Source organism: Manacus candei, unplaced genomic scaffold (assembly GCF_025592945.1).
Source record: "Manacus candei isolate 608988 ecotype Guabito, Panama unplaced genomic scaffold, ASM2559294v1 h1tg000049l, whole genome shotgun sequence".
Lineage (NCBI taxonomy): Eukaryota > Metazoa > Chordata > Aves > Passeriformes > Pipridae > Manacus > Manacus candei.
Genome location: NW_026138097.1, coordinates 26,803,788 through 26,818,850, shown reverse-complemented (window position 1 = coordinate 26,818,850; position 15,063 = coordinate 26,803,788). Strand labels below are relative to the sequence as shown.

At 39.8% G+C, this 15,063-nt stretch overlaps 1 protein-coding gene across 1 annotated transcript in view; it reads right to left on the bottom strand.

Annotated features, from left to right (window-relative positions):
• Positions 1–15,063, bottom strand: part of MYO10 (myosin X) — a 161,997-nt gene that overhangs the window by 75,542 nt on the left and 71,392 nt on the right. The gene's annotated exons all lie outside the window — the stretch shown is intronic.

Sequence of the window (15,063 nt, the reverse complement as noted above, 5' to 3'; positions counted from 1 at the left end):
GCAAAAGTATGTATTTCCATGTAAGTCCTTCTCTGATACTAATTTTTAAAACAGAACTATAAGACATTATGGTAGACACTAGCAATTATACGGTAACAGGCTCCAAGAAAAGCATGTGAACTGGCAGGTACTTCCAAAACACTGTGTTTCTGTAACTTGATTTATTACTTGTTTGATGCACAATGGCACCTCATAAGGCATTCATTGCTATCCCATTACAATTAGAGAACACATCAGTTAAAACCACTCAGGTAGCAGTTTATGCCCATTCCCACTGACTTACCTCATTAGGCTGTGGTAACCTGATCATTTGCAACAGTGTTTTCAATGCTGTTCATTTTCTCACTCACCCCCTAACAACTTCAATACATTTTTCAAATAACATCACATTGAAGTGAGGTAGGAGATAACATTAAGTTTGTTATCTCCAGAATTTCCAGTACATTTCTGTGGCATGTGAAATTAATTGATATATTGTATGGTGTGTGCGGTGTTACTGCTGTGATACTGATTTCATTTTGTTAAACACCCTTTCTACGGTTGCAGGCAGGGAGCTGACACCTGGCTTCAGCAGCCCTGTTCTGGACTTGTGAAGAGCCAGGCTGCGCAGCCTCCAGCCCTGTAACACAGTCCCCACGTACACACAGATGCCTCATCAGCAGTCAACCCTCTTGTCACCGACAGGAACCAGCTGTGAAGCTGACAGCAGGACTGGGGCTCTCTTCATCCCCACAGCACTCTACCCAGAAAGGGATGGATAAGGCGAGCAGCATCTTGCACGCCACAGAAATGCAGCCCCACGTGCTCCTCCTGCAGCTTTCCTCCTCTCTGTACAAGCCACCACAAGGACACTCGTTGAGACACAGGGACCACATTTTCCTTTCCTCTCCATCAGCCTCTTCCACAGCATTTACAGCCTGCATCTACTGGCCTCCCTCTTCTTCTCCTTAATTAACATGCAATTATCGCTGTGTATCAGCTCTCCTTTCTCACTGTTACCCTGCTGTTACACTCTCCATAATCCACCTGTTCGGCCTCCATCAGGCCTGACACAAATTGCAGCTTTGAGCTTTTGGTAAGGGAACTACAGTGGTGTCCTTGAAATTATGACAATTTTATTAGCTGTAAGGAGAATATCCTTCCTCAATGTAACTCAAATAGCTTTTACAGAGTGGTGAACTTTCAATCTGTGTGTTTTATAACCCTTGCCATGCTGTGCAATAGCTCAGAAGATTTCATCTAGAGGAGAGATACCATTTCAACACAAGATCCTATCGCAGGGCAATTACAGCACTGAGACAACAGCTTAATTTCCTAGGGATCAACCCCTCTTGAGTTCTTAAATAAGTAATAAGGAAGTCTCTGAAAACAAGCTTCCTCTGTTTGATACATATTTCAGGACAGATTGCACAGGCAAAATTTTAAGAGGCTTTTTAAAAATTATATTACTACAGTACAAGTATGACCAATAAAACAAACTGCTACAGATCTTTGTCTTTACCTTACCAAAGTCTGTCTGAGGTCTTTTGAAAAGAGTAGCTTGAGGCACATCATCACAACAGATGCCATGGTAAAGAAGCAAATAAAAAAATCCCCATGAAACATGATACCATCTAACTTTATAACAAAGCAACCACTCTACAGCTTCAGTGCAAACAACATCTTCCTGCGGTAAAGCACTGTATCACCATGGGCTGGCTACATATAGCAATTTTTCTTGCTTTTCCTATTTTACACAGTCAATATCAGAAGAGGCGACAACAGCCCACTTCTGCACACGCTCGTTTAACATGAGACAGTCTTTCACATGGCTTAAGCATAACTTTTTAAAAATTACAGAAATGCTTCCAGAATATTAGTCACTATTGAGAATAATGTAAATCTTTTTATTAAATTAAGTCAGCTGGCTACAGGTAGTGTATTACGGCAATAACAGAAACCTGGTGAATAGCAGAAACAATACTGGTGAAAACAATTCCTAAATCACCTCATGGAGTTATGCTTAGGACATGTCCTTAGGACTACTTAAAAAATTCCCTCTCCCTATATTTTTCTTTCAGCAAAAATGTGAAGAATCACAACCTCTACTGACACAGGTGCAACTTTGTGTTCCAATCTTCTGGTGCTCTGAGTATGTACTACCTCTTTACAAAACAAGTTAAATACATGCTCAAAGCACCACCAAATTATAATGACACAAGACAGAACAAACTCAGGCCTCCAAAAAACAGGTTCCTCATGTCGAGGTAAGAACACAAAAGAAGTATATTCTTCATACACACAGTGCATCACATTCCAAGTGTCACAATCCAACACAGCAGTAGCCACAACTAGGTATCTGCATGGACTAAGGAGAAGTGGAAGTTCCACCTTTACTCAAGGTAGTTCAGCAAGGTATCAATGGGCTGAAGCAGTACTGTTATTAAAAATTATTTCAACTATTTTAAAAGTTCACATTAAAAGACAAATCTTCCAGAAGTCTCCGTCCAACCTGGCCTTGAACACTTCAAAGGATGGGGTATCCATAACTTCTCTAGGCAACCTGTTCCAGTGCCTCACCCCCCTCACATCCTAATGTCTAATCTAAACATACTCCCCTTCAGTCTGAAATTATTCCCCCTTGTCCTGTCACTATGTGCTCTTGTAAAAAGTCCCTCTCTATCTTCCTTGTAGGCTCCTCCACCTACCCTTCCCCTGGGGGACCCTGAGCAGCCACTCAACACAACTCCTTTCTTGTAGGGCAGACCTTCCAGTTTTGCAAATCCAAGCACCTTAGCAGCAAGCTAAACCAGTGTAAAGATGCAGCACTGTTCAGTGGACATGTATTGTCTCCTGAATGTTATTTCTGCACCAGGCACCATCACATGGCAAATTAAAGCTGTTAGCAGTCAGAAGCAGGATCTCTAAATTACTATATTATGCTAACATCACAAGGCAGGTGACATTTCAGAAAAAGTATTTTCACGTAAGTGTGTCACTTCCACTTATAAGAGAGTAATCTAAATTTTCTTTTTGTTCTTTGCAGATTCTAATCTGATTCTGGCAGTCAATAGGTATTTATTTTAGTGAAAGCACTCCAAAACAGTTATGAATAGGAGAAATGCTCATACATCTGCCAGAGCACTAGCAAGTAGACACAGGAGTTCTGAAGATTTCCAGTTTAAATAGTTTGAGGGGTTTTTTCAGGGAAATATTGTGATAAGTTCTATTACAAGCCTGACCCCTTAAATCTGTGGCAGTGAATGGGACAGTTCACTATTCCCTGTCATAAGACCAACTTGACAATTCAGACAGAACCACACACAAATTCTCGAGCTATTTTGGTAAAGCCCTGTCTTCTTATTTAGACACTGAGTAAGGCGATGGCACCACAAGAATTGAAATGAAATATGTACTTCAGAAAGGAAGAGATTTTTCATCAATTCTTTGATTGCTTTTTTGGGGGGCGTTTGCCTATTGCCTTCTGATTGAAATTAGCTTTGAGCCTGTGTCTTGAAATCATCCCAAAGTTCTTCAAACACTGAAAAACAATTTGTTTTTTAACAAGGTTCAAGAGCTCACAAAGACTGCTGATACCCATAGAAACACTCTAGCCAAACTTAACACAGTCAGAGTAGTCCTGTCTAACATGAGAGGTTTTTTTATTTTTTTTTAAGGAAGACACAATCAGTTTACTTTAGTTTGATGCCAAATGAATCTAAATGATGTAAGAAGTTTTATGGATCAAAATACACTTTGTCAAGTTAGCTTAAAATTACAAGAAACCAGTTTGCAATGGAAGAATGAAATATAGTTTGAAATCTTTCCTTCCTATGTAGAATATGCTTTCAGACTGAAAGAGGGAGAAGTAGAGTAAAAAATTTCCCCTTCAAATTTTTTTCAGATTCTCTATAAACAAAAAGCAACGAAAAAGGAAAATGCCCTAATGCAAGATCACTTCAGTAGTCCCATAAACCAAACACACTAAATATACCAGGACCACCTTGCTCTTCATCTTTTCCCCTCCATAGATGCTTTTTAGAATTTTTGGATATATCCTTTCAGGTTTGCTCCATATCCAGCAATCATCCACCTTCTACTTCTTCGCCTTTATGTCAAGACTTCTTCACAATAACTTTGCTATTTCTGAGGATCCTCCGTGATTTCTGTGTGTTACCCAATCTAGTTTTTCCCAAGTGAGGTCATTAAATTTATCCCAGACTGCTTTTCTCATGACCTCCTTTCACCCTCTACATCTAGCTATCCCTCTGTACTGCCCAGACTTCTAGCATCTGAGACATCCCAGTCTTCCTTCTTTCATAAATAAATAAATGAAAGGGGAGGAAGGCAGGGAAAGACACACAATTCTTTCATGCTTTGCATATCTCATGCTACAAGGAGAGTGGTAGGGAAGACAGGAGCAGGCTAGAGGACCCTGTTAAAGGGCACTATGTGCTGCTCCAGAACTAAATCTTTGATCAACAATCACAAAAGACACCAAAACTGCTTGCACTATTAAAGCAGGCAAAAGAACACTTCATTCCTCTCTATCATTATGTTTCTACAACGACACCAAAAATCAAAATATTCTTCACAACTTGCAACTAGAAATGCTGGAACAGATAAAATATAGAATTAAGATATTTTGTTACAGATATATATATAACATTGAGAAACAGAACTTTGTACAACTCTGTTAAGCGCACTTTGAAGCCTTTCTGCTTTGGAACATGAAAATCTATGTTACTACAGAAAGAAATGCATGTTTACAGATGCCTCAAAAGAAAATGTTTCTGGGCTGTTTTTGAGCAACTCCTGACTTTCCTGGAGTCACTTAAGGAACTGATTCTGTGTCTGAAAAGTAAAAGGTGGTGTTTTTTTTTTTTCATGGGGTATTGGTATCAACTTGACAATTCATTCCAAAAGTATTACTTTCTGGGCTCAAACTTAATATATCAGAAGTTTCAAATAAAACTGCAGTACCACTGGCTCACTTCAAAGCTACTTCTATGTTACTTTTATACACTGCATGGGAAAAGATTTTTATCACTGTTCCACACAACTTGCCCATCTCACCTTTAAATCATCATGGCTACAGTAGTATTACCAAATTACAGTACCAGTGTTTTCACAGAACATGCAGTGGCAGGCAACACTTGAGAGACCACAAAGTAGCCATCAAACTTTTTTATGTTTTCAACATCAAATATCAAGGTGTCAGGATGCAAAACCTGGCAACAGAAGAGTTTGCTACACACTCCACATGTGGCCTCCGCGATTCCCAGTTCTCTCAGGTAAAGGGATTGAAGGAAATCATGACTGAGTTTATTCTAAGGCAAAGACAACTAGGTCTACCACCACATACATGTCAGCATAATTTCCTAGTTAGGACGGCTGAGACCAGTTCATCACTGGATGGGTGTAACCCAAAACTGTGTATTCTATAGCCTTCCATGCCATTTCCCAGAAACTGTTATCAATGAACCATTTACACCATCTGCACATAGAGCCTGACTAAGAGGCCTGCGAGATAGGAGTTGCTCTTGTCCTCACACCCATTAAGGAACCCCATTAAGGATCACCCCCCCCCACCCCCCCCCCCACCCCGAGGGAGGTACTGAGCATTCCTGCCTGAACTGGAGGATATATAATCTTGGAGTCTTGGGACCTTTTTAACCACTCGTGGGATCCAGAGGAAGACTGCAGACCACCACTCTCAACCAGACTGCAACCACCACTCTCGACCGGACTGCAATCCCCACTCTTGACCAAACTGCAACAGCACTCTCACCAACAGGTTTTCCCCTCTCCTTTTACTTTGGACTCAGGGGGCCCAAAGAACACCACTCTGTTCATGCCCCAGGGTGCTGGGTTATATATTTGGGTTTTGTGGGTTAAAACCAATTGTTTGTCTGTATAATCGTACTTATTGTATTATTTTATGAAATTGTTATTCTGACTTATAGTCTCCCTTTTGAGTTGAGTTCATTTCCCCTGCTGGTTTACCTTTAAACCAGCACACATAAAAAGGAAAAAGATGGCTGGGCCATATTTTGGTGTGCTTTTTAGAGGAGACAGAAGAAGGGGCAATGGTATGCCATAAAGAGGATGATAATTGATGCTGTTGTTCATAATAGGACCTTGATTTATCCTCACTGTGGTAAGTATACCCCGTCTTTCAGCTCGTCTCATGCTAATTTCAGTGAGATAGAATCCAATTGTCTCATGTCCGAAGCCAAGTTCCTTTCTTAAAAACCGTAATCAAAGTGCAGTACTGAACTACAATTTTAAATGTTTTCAACCAACCAAGCCATTTCTAAGATGGAAATGTCATACTCTATAATCATCTTTACATGCTTGGGCTCCTGCAGCCCTCACCATGTCTGGTGACTCATGGTGAATTTCCAGCCACTCAAATTAGAATCAGCTTTGCTTTTCTGTATCTCTGTGTTCCTCATCAATGCACACAACATTATGATCCCTAACCTGTCCTTTCTTCTTCTCAAGGTCCATTGTAGAACTGATTGTAAAATGAGCTGTTTGTAAACACACAGGCCACACTACAAATACAAGAGTTAGCATCCACAGGAAAGGACCTTCAGAAGGGAACCAGACGTGACAGAAAATGTCCCTACAAAGATCAAGTGTCAACAGGCAGCTAACTACAGCCAAGATGCACCTCCTACATGTTCTCTCTGTCACTGTTTATGAAAAGTGTCTTCTCAGGCAAGTTCACAGTGCTCAGCTTCACTATCCCATGTGTTTCAGTCAAGACTATTAAGCAACACTGTCCCGTTCCCAAGCCCTTCTGAGGGCAAAGCCTATGCTATCTCTTCATGATAAAAGTTGTACTTTGTAACTCAGCTACCTTCACTTCTAAACTGTGAGAATCCTTCCACTTCTTACAGCTTCAGCCTTGCACATCTATAGAGTCCTTGTCCTAGGAAGCTAAATGAAGCTGTCTAGATCTGTCTTTTTCTTAAGAATTCAAATCTGGGTTTTGGTCACCTTAGCTGCCAATGTAAATACCCAAAACAGTGCACAGTGCACAGAGGCAGACACCTTTCTGCTTAACTCCACAGGAGGCTCAGAGATGGTGATGAACTCTCTGATGGTTAAGAGATACACTCATTGCTTAATCTCATCTTATTTGTCTACTCATTTTCTCCTACTGAACATGTGGATGGGGATTTTCTCCTACTGAACATGTGGAGCCCCATGCAGATGGGGATTACCCAAGGAAACCCTACAAGTGTTATCCTGAATCTGCACATGCAAAAAAAAATCCATTTTGGAAATATGAAACCAATATAAAGAAAAGCTGACAAAAGAGCATTGTTACAGCCAAAGGTAAAAACCAAAACAGGAGACAATAACAGTGATGTCAGATAGACATCTTTCTTTCTTTAAGAACTTGACAGGTTTCTAGCAGTTTTTCCCCTGTATAAAAAGGACCAAGTCTCCTTGTTTTTATATGCCCTGTTTTGCTGACTAACACAATGCAATCTGTACCATGTAGCAGTGCAATCTGCTGGATGTCAGAATAACAATCTTTTGTGCATAGACTGTTTATATAAACAATTACAGAAGAGTATCTCCCTTCACCATTGCCAAGCAGACAGAGGCGCTGTTTTTTGAACAAAACCACAATCGATCAGAATGAGACATTGATTTTTGTTATTATCATGGGCTGCAATACAGCATGTGAATGTAAGTTTGCACATCAGACTGTAGCAATCTGTGTGCACAAGTGCACAGCTTAATTTTAACCAGGCAAGCTCTAGCTCAAATCAGAAAAGGCCCCACAAAGAGCAGAGACCTCATGGCTTGTCACTTCATTTCAAATGGCCTGTGGCCACACTCTAGTTCTTCCTCCTGCTTTGTTATTGCACAATGCTCAAATGAGTCTTTCAATGCTGTCTGAAGGTCTAATTCACCCTCTAGCAAGGAAAAGAAAAAAAATTATCTTCTTCCTTCCTACAGATTCATCTTGGGAAGATGAAGGGGCTTTTCAGAGCAAACACACACAAATGAAAACAAAAATGATGGTAAATGATGCACTAAAGAGCACTGTCTCTAGAACAATGGAGAAACAGTTTTATATAGAATTTTGCAGATCTGTTTCATTCTGCCTCTGAGAATTTTACATACTGATATCCAGATTTCCATATCTTCTACAGTTCTTTAATGTCTGAAGATCTCTTATATAGAAAGGGCTTTTATAGGAAGAGAGCAGAAAGAGCAGGAATTATGCTTTAACAAAGAAAAATCAAAAGCCAGAATAACTGAAATCTAAGTCTATGCCAGGTAGTTAGTTGGAGGGCACTGAACTGCTGCCAAATAGCTGTCAGTCTAGAAGTCAGTGATACTAACATGTCAAATGTTACTAACAGTCAAAAATCTGATAAATGGAACTTTTGGATTCCATTTGCTTTTAAAAGGAAAGATTGACAAACATCAAAAGGAAACAGCTGAAACTGCTTGTGAGAAAGGGACCATGTCTTTTCAAATAAAAATAACAGCCTGGCTATGAATCAATAGTCCATTTAGAAAGGTAAACAATAGCTACAAAAGTAAGTTAATCCATTCTCAACTTAAATGGGTTGTTTGTGGCCTTTTGAGTATTAAACTGCTGGAATATGTGAATAACACAGTTGGACAGTGCAGCACAAGCAGTAAATTTTGCGCAGCTTGTGTTACAGTCAAAGCCTAACTCATGTAAAGAAAATGTGCTGGTGACAGGCAAGCAGCCTAAGTTTTGGAGTCCAAATTCATGCCTTCCTTTCAGTGACTTTGCTGGACTGGGAGCAATAGACCTTACAGACAGGAGCCAAAGCTTACCTCCAAGTGAGGCAATGGTGTATGCAGAAGCATTCAGCACCATTTGCAGAAATCTGACTGAATGGTACTAAGCTGCTGCTGGCACTTATGCAAACGACTGATAATCTTTCTTTTGATTCTGCACGCTGGTCTACCTTCTGTTCTTGGCTCATAGTGACATTCTATAAAGGGGTGGAGAAAACAACATAAAAACAATCCTTCAAATCTGGGAAGACTTTAGCAATATATACCCTCACCAATGACAAAACCTGTACATGATGATGGATTTCTACTTTGCACTTTTCAATATGAAGTTACTATTAATAGGGTTTAGGTATAACATAAAACTCATGGAAGTCAACAGAAATTGACCCTCTCGCCACTGCAGCTATTATTTACTCCCCAACCAGCCAACCAAACAAGAAAAAAAATACTGGTACAGAGCAGATAGAAAGAGCAAGTTTTTATGCTTTAATAAAACTTTGACCTCTTCCCCCTCCCCATCTGTCTCACTAAAGTAGCCCACTGATGATAGAAGGTACGTTCCTTACTGCAGCATGGACACCCAGCAGGTTACCAACAACTACCTAATGTGCTGCAAACCATAACATAAATTTATGTGTTTGTGTAGGTGTTGCATATATGTAGCCACCGCATACACTGCAAAGTGTTTGTGTAGCTGTGGCATACATGACAGTGTGCTAAATTATACAGACCTTTCTGAGCAGCTCCCCTTTTAATGATATCATGTTGATCACACCACCTCAGGCTGAAATACTTGCTAAGATCTGAAAATATGCACCTTTAAAATCCCCAATATCTTCTTTTGTGAGGACAAAGTTCAGACAAACACTCTTTATTGTTGTTGTTATTATAATTATTAGCAGTGCCATGAGTCATGCAGTACGGAGGAATTCAGAAGCAAGGTTGGTTAACCAACCAATGGCATTTGTTTACTTCTCATGTCATTACAGCTATGTTTTTCCTCTAACACGTATTTAAAAAAAAGGAAAAACAAATAAAAAATAATGATAATTTGCCTGTGGTAGATAATTGTTGATCTATATAACTGACCATCCTTTAGAAATAACAATCACCAGGAATAAATTTCACTAGATTTCCAATTAAAAGCCTGCTGTGTTTTTATAGATCTTTGTCTGCTGCTCTCTAGTAACAGATGTGAAATGGAAGCTGTAATTAATGCTTGGAGACAGGAACTCACTTTGAACTACATTTTGAAAACATTATCTGATGTGTGCAAGCATAACATTCTAATCATGGAGGTAAGTGGCTATGTATAGACACTTGCCATGCAGTCTTAGCAACAGTGTTCTCTGCCCTCTGCATTTCCATGGAAAGAGCTGGTGGAGAAAAATTTACCCCATCTTCCCAGTAGCGCAAGAAGGTGTGAAAAACACTGTGATTCATCAGCACACGTTTAAAATTTTTCTACTGTAAGAGCGCAGCAGTTAAATAAACAAAAGTTTCCTCAGTGACCATGGAGCAGATCCTGTAAACCAATTACTTAGTACTGCTCTACAGCACTGAATGCCTCTGGAGAGGAACTGTGCAACCACAGTTGGGTTGCAGACAAGACCAGGATAAATGTAGTTCTAGGGACTAATGTAACAACTAAGGGTTTGGTTTAAAGGTACTATACTTATATATATATATATATATATGTTTTATGGTACTAATTAATGACACAATTTGTGTGTACTATTGTTTGGGTTTTTTTAAGTCAATGGCCCACACTTACTTACAACACTGAGCATGACAGGCCAAGGACCAAGGCTGTTAAGCTGCCCAGGATTTTGTAGGGGGCCTTGATACACATTCTTTTTAGGTTCAGTTTCTGCAGGGGGCGTGTCCAAGTATTTCCATTTAAGAAACTAGTCATGAGTTTTCATCTTTATAAGTAAACACTTTGGGGCTATGGTTTAGTGGGCATGGTGGTATTCAGTCGAAAGGTGGACTTGGACGTTGGAGGTCTTTCCCAGCCTCAATGATTCTATGACTATTAGTTTCTACTGATCTTCCTTTGTTTCTCTGCCTTTACCTGCAACTTGTGTCCATGTTAGAAGACACTTGAACAGGAGTGCTATCAAAGTGTATGAATTATGTCTGTCTGCATTTAACCATGACTTTAGTGTGCCCTGCCATTTTCTCAGTAACATGCAGGAACATTCACTTCCCGCTGACCATCGTAACATGGCACAGAGCAACTGCACTGGATCTGAAATGAATTTTACTGAACTCAGGAAAAAAAAAATTCAAAACCTAGACAAACAAGACACAGAGAGCAACTGACCTAGATACTAAAGGGTCTGTGTCTGCAAGCAGAATTAGAAAAAAAAACCCTATGGTGATTATTGATTAATACTGCACAAACATCAACTAGTTGCCTACGGGAACTCTCATGACTTTAAGGGAGATAAATTATCTAATTACTGCAAGCTTCAAAAACTACAACTGAGCATGTTGCTTAAATAAATAAACACTAACAGATTTAAAAATCAATGCATAAATAACTGAATATACCTTCTAAGAACAGACAGAACTGAGAATTTAGTGTAATGACATGTCTAGGAGCTCTGTAAGCAACCTTGTCAGGGAAGAGATAAGTTTTCCAGTTTAACACCTTTTTAAAAAATCGGATAAATGTTGCTTTTCCATCCAAGTTATACTATGTTTGTTGCTTCAGCTGAAGAGAGAAAAGAAGCCAACCACAAAAACTGAGCTCCTAATTACCATCGTCCTCCCTCTGATGTGGATGTGGCTGGTACAGCACTACATGTCGACGTGGCTGGTACAGAACTTCTCACATACATGCACGCAAACATAACAGATGGTTATAATCACTGGTGGGCAAACTGCAGCCCTAATTTGAAAGTGAATAAAAATAGATTATGTTGTCCCTCACCCTTCCTGGCCACCACACCCAACTGTTGGACAACCTGGAGGTCACTCTGTGCAGCAGGGGAGGGCAGCAGGGGGACCGCCACACCTCAGCCCATGCAGCATGCCTCTCTGGACACAGGTGAACATCTTCCAACTAAACAAGACAGGCACGTGCCAGATCATCATCACTTCAAAGGGGAACGTGCCTACCTAGCACTTCACAGCTTAATTCAAAAGAAAAAAACTAATCAGAAGTGCTTTGAAAATTGTTTATTGCTTGAACTCATGCAAATGAGGGTGGATCTGACACTGAAAACCTCTGCCCTGACCTGCACAACCTATATTGCTGTTATTTCCGACCTGCCTCTCACCTCAGCAAAAGCTGCACTCGTCTTCTGCTCTGCTCTCCTGAAATTTGCTGCCTGCATCAGTAACTAACTGCTGGCCACAGACAAGACACCCACAGCTCATCCCAGAGCCAGCCCAAACACTATAATTTGTGCGTCTTGCAGCACAATCCATGCTGTGTGGTTTATGGCGTCCTCTCCAAGGCTAAGCTGGTCTCCTCTGTAGTGTGTACTTAACTAAAAGTGAACCAGAATCAACAGCTCTGGGAACAATCCACCTTTGAACGTCAACAAGAACGGCTGCCACAGCACTTGCCCTCTCCACATCCTGTGTCCTGTGATGGTCTTGCTTCAGAGGTGACCAAATCCCCCATGTGCCTTCACAAAAGGCTCTGTGTTCAAACATGGGCACCTTCCATTTTTAGCACTAGTGTTTATATTTCCATATTTTGCCACATACCAGCCTAGAATGCAAGCTAATCTGAGCATTCAAAGACAAGCATCAAATCTTGTATGCTGATGTCTAGAAGCTGGACCTTCTGTATCCCTTGGGTGTTCCCAAAGGGAGTAAAATGGGAGAGGAAGTAGCAATGAAAGTTCCTGGACCATGTGATCACTGTCATCCTAAGAGTTGTCCTTTCCTGGACAACAAATGCAGTAATAGCCCAGAAGCAAAGTTTCAGATAAAAGCAGTATTAATCACAAAGCCTGAAAAAGTACCAGACAGGAGTCTACTTTAAGGAACCAAGAAAGGACTTGTACATCCTATCCTTCTCACAGGACAAAAAGGGAAAGCATACACTCTTTTACAGAAATTCAGACAAAAGGTTATTACAAGCAGATGTCAACAGACTTGACGCTGTTGCAAAAAGATGGTTGCACATAGACAAGAACAACTTTTTGTCATTCACCTTCTTGCAAACAGCACAGAATCAGCTAAGAGCCTCAACTCATTATATTCAGAGCCAGGTATCATTCACACTAAGAACACTGTGTGCTAGATCCTTCTTCTTCCCTGTCCAAGAAATAGCAAGAAATACAGAAAATCCTCTGCTGTCCCTTTATAGCTGCAGTTGTTGGGAGCAGCAAAGAAAGTCACTGACATGTTTGACAAAACTTGGCATCCATAGCAAATGACTTTATAGTATTAATTAGGAAGCAGTGAAAAGTTTAGGAACATGGGTATGATTATGTGAAACAAAGATGTTATCAAGTAAGGGAAGATTAAACTGAGCTCAAACATCTGAAGATATTTATTTAAATGCTCACTGCTGGAGAAAAAGTTCTTCAAATACAAAAAACCACAAGTTAACAGTGGAAAATCTGCATAAATAATTGTATTTCTGAGAAAGTAACTGTTTAAATTTCCATTTAATTGTTTCTTCTATATTTTTAAAATCATACATACTTTACACTACAATTTAGTATACTGAACTTCATATAATTTTTATGTGTGTGGGAAGAAGCAACCCCCAAAACTTAAGTCCCAACTAAGCGTATTCCTTATTAAGGTACAAAGATGCTTCCTGGTCTCAATGCCACTGAGAAAACTAACAAAAAGCTGCCAGACTCAAGAACCACACTAACATACTTGTAATAGTACAAGCCTGTAACTCATAAAATGCCAGCGTACACCTTTGCATATCTTTTTCCCCTACTCAGACTGTGAACAAGGAGGAGTATAAAACTGAAGTAAGAAAGGACTCATAAGCTAAATGCCAGGACACAGCAATTATATGGTGGTTTGTATTCAGGGATGACAAGAAGTCTTTCAAAGGGATGATCAGCCCCTTAGCCCACAGTGGAGAGTGGCACATGCCTTCCCAGTTTATCCCCAATGCACATGGGACAAATACAGCCAAGGTGATGAGGCAGATACAAGAGACAATGTGTGCAGTAGATGAAGCAATTCCTGGCCAAGGGAGATGGCAAATGTACAATCTGGAAAGTTTTGATTGGTCCTGACTTGAACTTCAATGGCTTCTATTGTCTTATACCGGAACTAGTTTGGTCCCAAAGCAGAATGATCAAGCAAGTATGAATGATCAGCTGCAAGTACACCTTCAACAAAGGTAAACTTAATGTACCTCTCAGTCTTTTTTTTCTCTTTAAACATTAAACATTAAAATATAATTGAACTGTTTGACAGAGTTAAAAAATTTTGGTTTGAAAAGACACAGTTCATTGTACAATGACAACAACCTCTCCTACAATACATGCTTCTATATTTATGGAGTTTCACAAAATTACTCAAGGCATTTAATCAGCTTTCCTTGGTGTTTTTCCTCCTGAAGACCTCTCCTGTTAAAACACTACCACTGGCACAGCAGGAGTGGGGTACCAATGAGGCTGGAGAAAAGAAGATGCTTCTTAAATCCAGTCCTGATTACATATACAGGACAACAGGGAGGCTTTCATATGCATTTCAAAACACACCACCACCTTTTCAAGCGTGTTTCAGGTGAAGTGGATTCAAAAGATTAAGGAGTTAAATTAGCAAAACTAAAGGGACAATGCTATTCAGTAGCAACTGGAGATCTGTCATCATTAACAGCACACATAAACCTGTTTGTCTAGGAACCTACACCATGCAAAGCACCAAGGATCAGAACACCCTAAACTTGCCTTGACAAGCTAAGAAATAAGCTAGGGCATGTCTCTTCAGAATAAGGTTATTCTATGCCTCACCAAAAAAATCACCCACATACACAAATGCTTTTAAAAAACAGACATGTCCTCCGAGTGCACATCATGACTCAAAAAACAATATTTTTTTTTATTTTGACTCATACTGAGTATCATATTCTAATCTGACAACACTGATGGAAAACTAAACTTTTATCAGGTAGCTGTTTTTCCTCACATGCAGGACTGTTCACATATGCTATTAATTTTTTGTTTACTGATTTTTCTGAAATGAAAAATGGTTAATTTAATTTGAGAAAAAAAACCATAAATAAAGACTCATGTAAAGAGAACTGCCTCAACATTTAGGATTCCCCCTGCAAGCCACTTT